This window comes from Sminthopsis crassicaudata, chromosome 3 (genome assembly GCF_048593235.1).
Source record: "Sminthopsis crassicaudata isolate SCR6 chromosome 3, ASM4859323v1, whole genome shotgun sequence".
Classification (NCBI taxonomy): domain Eukaryota; kingdom Metazoa; phylum Chordata; class Mammalia; order Dasyuromorphia; family Dasyuridae; genus Sminthopsis; species Sminthopsis crassicaudata.
Genome location: NC_133619.1, coordinates 235,700,966 through 235,706,965, shown reverse-complemented (window position 1 = coordinate 235,706,965; position 6,000 = coordinate 235,700,966). Strand labels below are relative to the sequence as shown.

The window sequence follows — 6,000 nt, the reverse complement described above, 5'->3', positions numbered from 1 at the left end:
ATGATTGATTGATCCTTACAAACTGACAGAATCTGTGGTGAAAGGATCTGGACATATAAGTATGCAGCAGCCAAAGGTTTACTTCTTTTATGTAAATCGCTTTTTTTTTTTTTTCCCTAAGCTTAATTAATACTACTTCCTTGTAAACATTAGGGATCCCTCCCAATATAAGGAGAAGCAAACAGGATTTAGACATTTTAAAAGATACAAATGTTTATTAAACAAATCCAGAAATCAACAGGCATTATATAAATTAAACAGCAGTAACATTTCACTAGGGTTTATATACAAATCACAGTGATTTTATTGTGCAATGAATTGACATGACTTTGGACAGTACTTTTACACAATTGAGGACTAGCAACCAACATATTAATGATTCTAAAATAATCTTGCCTATTTTCTCATTTCAAATTAGTTATTAAGTACACAAATCTATGGCAAGTTATTTCCTACTATTTATAGTCAGGTTTGCCATAGAAAAGTCTGCATGGTAAGTCTGGATATCAAATAGAACCAAAAGAAGAATCATACTACAGTTTTTGTTGTTAAAGATGAAAAAATGATCTTTAGCATAAGGAAGCACTACATTATAATTCTTCAGGACCTCAAAACAGTGATCATATCTCCAACTACCTTTAAGCCTTCAAATCCTGGTTCGTCCATCCACCATGAGTTTAGTACCTAATTGAGTTTTCATTCAATTAATGATGCTTTGACAGTGGAAGATCAAGTCAGTTAATGTTAGTCAGTTGCTAAAGTTGAGTTGAGTTATAGAAATCTTTTCTCCCTTAAGAAAGTTTCCATTGGTTTCTATTGCATTCACAATGTAAGTTTTATTCTAGAACCTTATATGCTGGGTTAAAATTAAATATAAGTGGCCAATCCCCAATAACGGGTATGGTCCTTGAAGACAAGGTCTGTTTTGGTCTTGCCTTTTATATTCTTGGTGCCAAGCATGAGGCCTGGCAACCTATTAAGTCTAAATGCATAATAAACTCTTCAACAAATAAATACTCTAAAAATGACATTTTGAACCTCCTTTAAAATTCTTTTTATAATAGGTTCATTTTGTTCACTTAAAGTAATAGTAAGACTTTGCACTGTTGTTGGGGAAGAAGGATAATACATAGAAAGTGTATATTATACATGTATATTATACATGTATAAGGTACATGGTAGAGAAGGGAATCTAATATAAATATTGGGACCATATATTTCAAACATAAATGAAGATAAAGAGGCATGGGGGCTAATTTTTTTGTGACTGCAAAACAATGGTGGAAAATATAAAATTCTCAATTAGCTTGTCAGTTTACAACACAATAAATCACTAAATCCTACTAATTTTTTCCCCTTCATTGTGTAGTCACATTATGTTTCTAGCATCAATGCTTGGTACCAGGGGAGTTTATGCCCCTTGCTCTCCAGTTAACACCATGAGAAAGGTATAGAATTTTAAGACTCACCACTTAGGTCATATATTTAAATAACAATGTATCCTTCCAAACCTCTCACTTAGGATTACTTCATTTTTTGAGTAGGATTTAAAAATGATTTATCAAAAATATGTTTAATTTCAAGGAAGGAAATATAAAGAATTGCATTGGAAATCACATAAACACAAACCAATTTTTTTTTTTCAGGTTCCATATGCATAGATCTAGAATAGATGGATATGTGTATGCCTATGTGTATGTATATACACACACATATCACAGAAGTACGTATGTTTGCAAACATCCCATTATTTCTTTGCCTTCTATTAGTACCAGAAGTCAGAAAACATCCATTGCCAGCAATGGACATACTTACATCTAAAACAAATCCAATTTCTGGTGTGAAAGGATGGAAACTCTATCATTGCATGTATAATATAAAGTTAATGTAATTTCTTCCTTGGCTTAATTTATACAAATGAAGACAAATGACAATTTTATCACATGAAGATGAAATCCTCAATACACTCAATGTAGCAATTTGTGCATTTTATTAATAAATTTTGTAGTACTCAGAATCCAGAAAATACTGCAAACTCATGAATATCAGTAAGTCAAAAATCAAAATGGTACTTTACATGGGGTATAAATTCTGTGATATGTACCCCACAATTTTTTAAATTTTGCAATTATAACCGACCATATAAATACAAATATCCAACTATACACACATATTCAACTATTTCCTTAGCTACTTTGAATGATTGTTCCAGGTTTATTATTTAAGTTATAACCAACCTTTATGTAACATCACACTATATGAAGTGATAATTTATGGCCTATTAATGAACAGTTAACATGTGGCACTTAAATAAAATCTTGAAATGTGCTCGACTGTTCACTCTGTACTTATTAACACCATTAAATGTCTTTGAAGTTTCTTTTTAATGTTTCACTTTTCTACTAAAGGCTGATTACATTTCTGCAAAAGAACAATGTAACCAATGTTAACACATCTGTTTTTCCTGCATATTTATTCAGAAATAAGGCAAATATATTTCATGCTTTCTATACTATTTCAATATCAACATTAAATTTTGAAAGATAAAGTAGTACACACACTAGCACACTGAACTTATGTACAGTTTAAAGTTGTACTCAAAACAAATTGTTCTGTATAAGGTTTTAAAAGAAAAAGTTCCTAAAGAATAAATGTGATTAAAGAGTCAAGTGGCACTAGACTTAGATTATCACTTCTGGTAGCTCAAAGTTTTTATCTCAATAAACTATGGCAGTCATTTTATTGATTTTGTTTTTTAAGGTTAGATCACATTTTACCTTAGAAACTGATTGTTGAATCTCTAGCAACCTTTGGCCTTGATCTTAATACCTAACATTAGGGGAAATAAAGACTAAATTCTACACAGTTCTATGGATGAAATTTATATTAACAATTTTTCTCAATAGGCTATTTGTTCTATATAGAATTTTGCTGAACACAGATCTTTAATTTTTAGTATTGTTTATTTGGAATCCCTAAGTTTGATGATTTAGAATGGGACAATGATTTGTTTTTTCATAGATCATATTTCTCTCAAGGCATTTAGAAAACTGTCTGAAGTTAGTTCATTTCCAAGTACATTAAAAACCTCATCTCAGCTATTGAGCTTAAACATGATGTTTTGTTTTAGTTTTTTTTTTTTCTTCTGAAATTTTGCTACTCAGAAACCAATCTCTGGGTCAAATGAGTATCACAATAAGAAACCATCAAAATCACTGGACCAGAATATATCTGAGACTTACTAGGAAGATCCATAAAAAGTACATCTCTTCCACTGCACTGTCTTATAAAATGGTGCCTGTGGATTAAAAAAAAAATTTTTCCTGCATAACATACAAATCTAATGGATTTATTAAATAATGTTTTAAATGCACAGTGAGTTAGGCACTTTAGGGGAGAGCAAATTGAGAAGCACACTCTCATTTTTCACTTACATGAGTCTTATTTGCTAAATTTCTTTAGTATGTAGAAAATAAACATTTGGTGATGGGGGGGGAGGTGTAAGGGAGAAATTGCAATACTCAACATTCTGTTCACTTCCTGAATCTAGTTCATTTTATAGAATTTATTCACATGAATAACTGCTCTTTGCTACTTGAATCTAATTAATGCTTTCTCTTATATTTTAAAACATTGTGTGTGGATATTTGTGTGGATGTACACACATACATACATACACATACCACATTGATATTATATATAGATATATGTACATGTGTTTATGCATTTATTATGCATATATGTGTATGAAACAGCCTTAGTATTGAAATATTCTTAATGAAAAAGCTTGCTGAGTTTACTTCTCAAGTAGGGATAGGACATAATTGGAATACACAACTGCTGACAGATTAATAACAGGATTTTGCAAACTAGATTTATTATATTTTGCTGGGTAAAACAGGTTTTGGAGATTTCCAGGAAATTTAAGAACAGTAAGAAAAGGAAGAAGAGTGTAGGAGGAATTTGGAATGCTTTAAAATGAAGTGAACTGTGAGCAGAAATCTGCATGCTACTTCCCAGAAATTCTATAAGCTCCTTATTTCTGAGATGAACACCTGCTTTGGTCCATTTTTTGCAGTTCAACCCTAAGTATCACCTTACCATCTGGCTATCATAAAATACACATTCAAAAAAGGAAAACTTTTTATTTATGTACATTGTTGTGATGTCTATCTAGGAGCTCAATTTCACTACCTAATAATACCATAAAACCCTAAGTGATCTTCAAGAAGCATAAAGGCTGCATTTGCAGAATTAAATAGAAGTTAGATCTGTGGTAATTTTTAACATGGTACAATGGATGTTTACATCTTGTCACTTGTGAGGTTCTTCTCTCCTTCCTAAATTAAAGGAACTCTACCTGTGGCTAAAAATAATGGAGCTCATGGTCTTGGGCACTGTATTATTTGCCAGATTTATATTTCAACTTTAAATCAGTAGAAGTTCTAGTACACAGCAGGATCCATAGAGCATAAAAGTAAGTTAAATATTTCCAAGACACTGTTTTTTGAACACTCATGAATCAATAGGGCTTTCGTGAATTAAAGATGAAACTTGTACCTTGTCCCCTTTTCTCAGATTTTCAAGTACTACAGTTACAGACATGAAGCACTGGACATTTTAATGACAAATCTTAACAATTTCTTTCCTTTTTTATACAAAGAATTATAAAATGTTTAAGATGAAGAAAAACATATTTGTCCTTTAAAAGTTTTATCTCCCTAAAGAAGAGAATCTTGAAAAAAAAATCTGAAAAATAAAAATCATAGACTCTGCAAAGTACAAACATTTACATCTTTGCACAATCCCTGTGCTTAGGTTGATTTTGTTTTCTTTATATACATACATACTAATTTGTGCTTACAATGTTGCAAGTTTAGTATAAACTTATAAAGTTAAGTCTATGAGATAAAGCAAAAGACAAAAAAAAAAAAAAAAGGATCTGGCATAGCAGGAAAGTAACACTAACCTAAAGGATCTAAACTAAGCAATTTAATCAAATAATCTACTACTACTAAGTAGATTTTCTGTAGTAACAATTGTTCAACTAATGCCAGATTTATACAATTAAAATTAAACTTCACCAGCCATCCAATTTCATTTTATATAAATATGTGCATATATGAGTGTGGAAAATTCCTCATCCATATGAAAGAATTTCTTCATGTTGGCAGATGCCCAGTTCTTTTTTTCAAATGTGCTCAGACCATTCCACATCTTCTTCCAGTTTCTGACATTCAATGGCACAAATACAAAGAATTTTTGTTAGTTTTCCAATCATCAGCTAATGTTTGAGCTCCTTTTTTTCAAAGCAGTAAAATGGAAAGGCAAAAAGTTTCAGAATTATTTTCACAATTTCAATGAACAGGAGGAAACACTTCTAAAACTAGTAGTTAAGGGAACTAATAACCATCAAGGCAAAATTAAAAATCTGAAAAAAATAGGTTTTAAAATTTGATATTTATCCACAAAACTGAACACTAATATTAATAAGGGAAGTTGTACAAATAAATGACATTCATTTCTTTGCTTTAGATGTTTCAATGTCATGTCCTTGTTAATAATTCAACAGAGCTACTAAGAATTTTTAAAATCAAGTAAATAATGGAGTAATTTGAGCATTTTTTCCTTCTTCTTCCCTCTCCTGACCCTCCTAGCCCAATTCATAGAAACACAATGGAGATGATGAGAAATGTTATAGAGAAAAGCAAGGCGAACAATTAATTCAAACACTTAGCAACTATGCTTTGAAAACTGTAACTGACTTTAATTCTGGGTTTCCTATTTGTGAAGAATCATGACATAGTGCATAGAGAGCTGGCCAGGAAGCCATGGAGAAGAACTAGGATCAAATTCCACCTATGACATAAATTTGTGTGACCTCAGGCAAGTCACTTATCCTCTCAATGTTCTAGGCAGGAATTTGGCTGGCAGAGACATTACAATTCCAAATGACAGTAAAGATGGTCCTCTGTAATGGTAAGATCCCTCTTCAATATA

The 6,000-nt window shown here is 31.3% G+C and overlaps 1 protein-coding gene across 2 annotated transcripts in view; it reads right to left on the bottom strand.

Moving 5' to 3' along the window:
- Positions 1-3,119: 3,119 nt before the first annotated feature.
- Positions 3,120-6,000, bottom strand: part of PRKX (protein kinase cAMP-dependent X-linked catalytic subunit) — a 125,749-nt gene continuing 122,868 nt past the window's right edge. For both annotated transcript variants that reach the window (XM_074300202.1, XM_074300204.1), the window contains one exon: positions 3,120-5,230. The gene's annotated coding sequence lies outside the window, so the exon portion shown is untranslated. The remainder of the gene's footprint in view (positions 5,231-6,000) is intronic.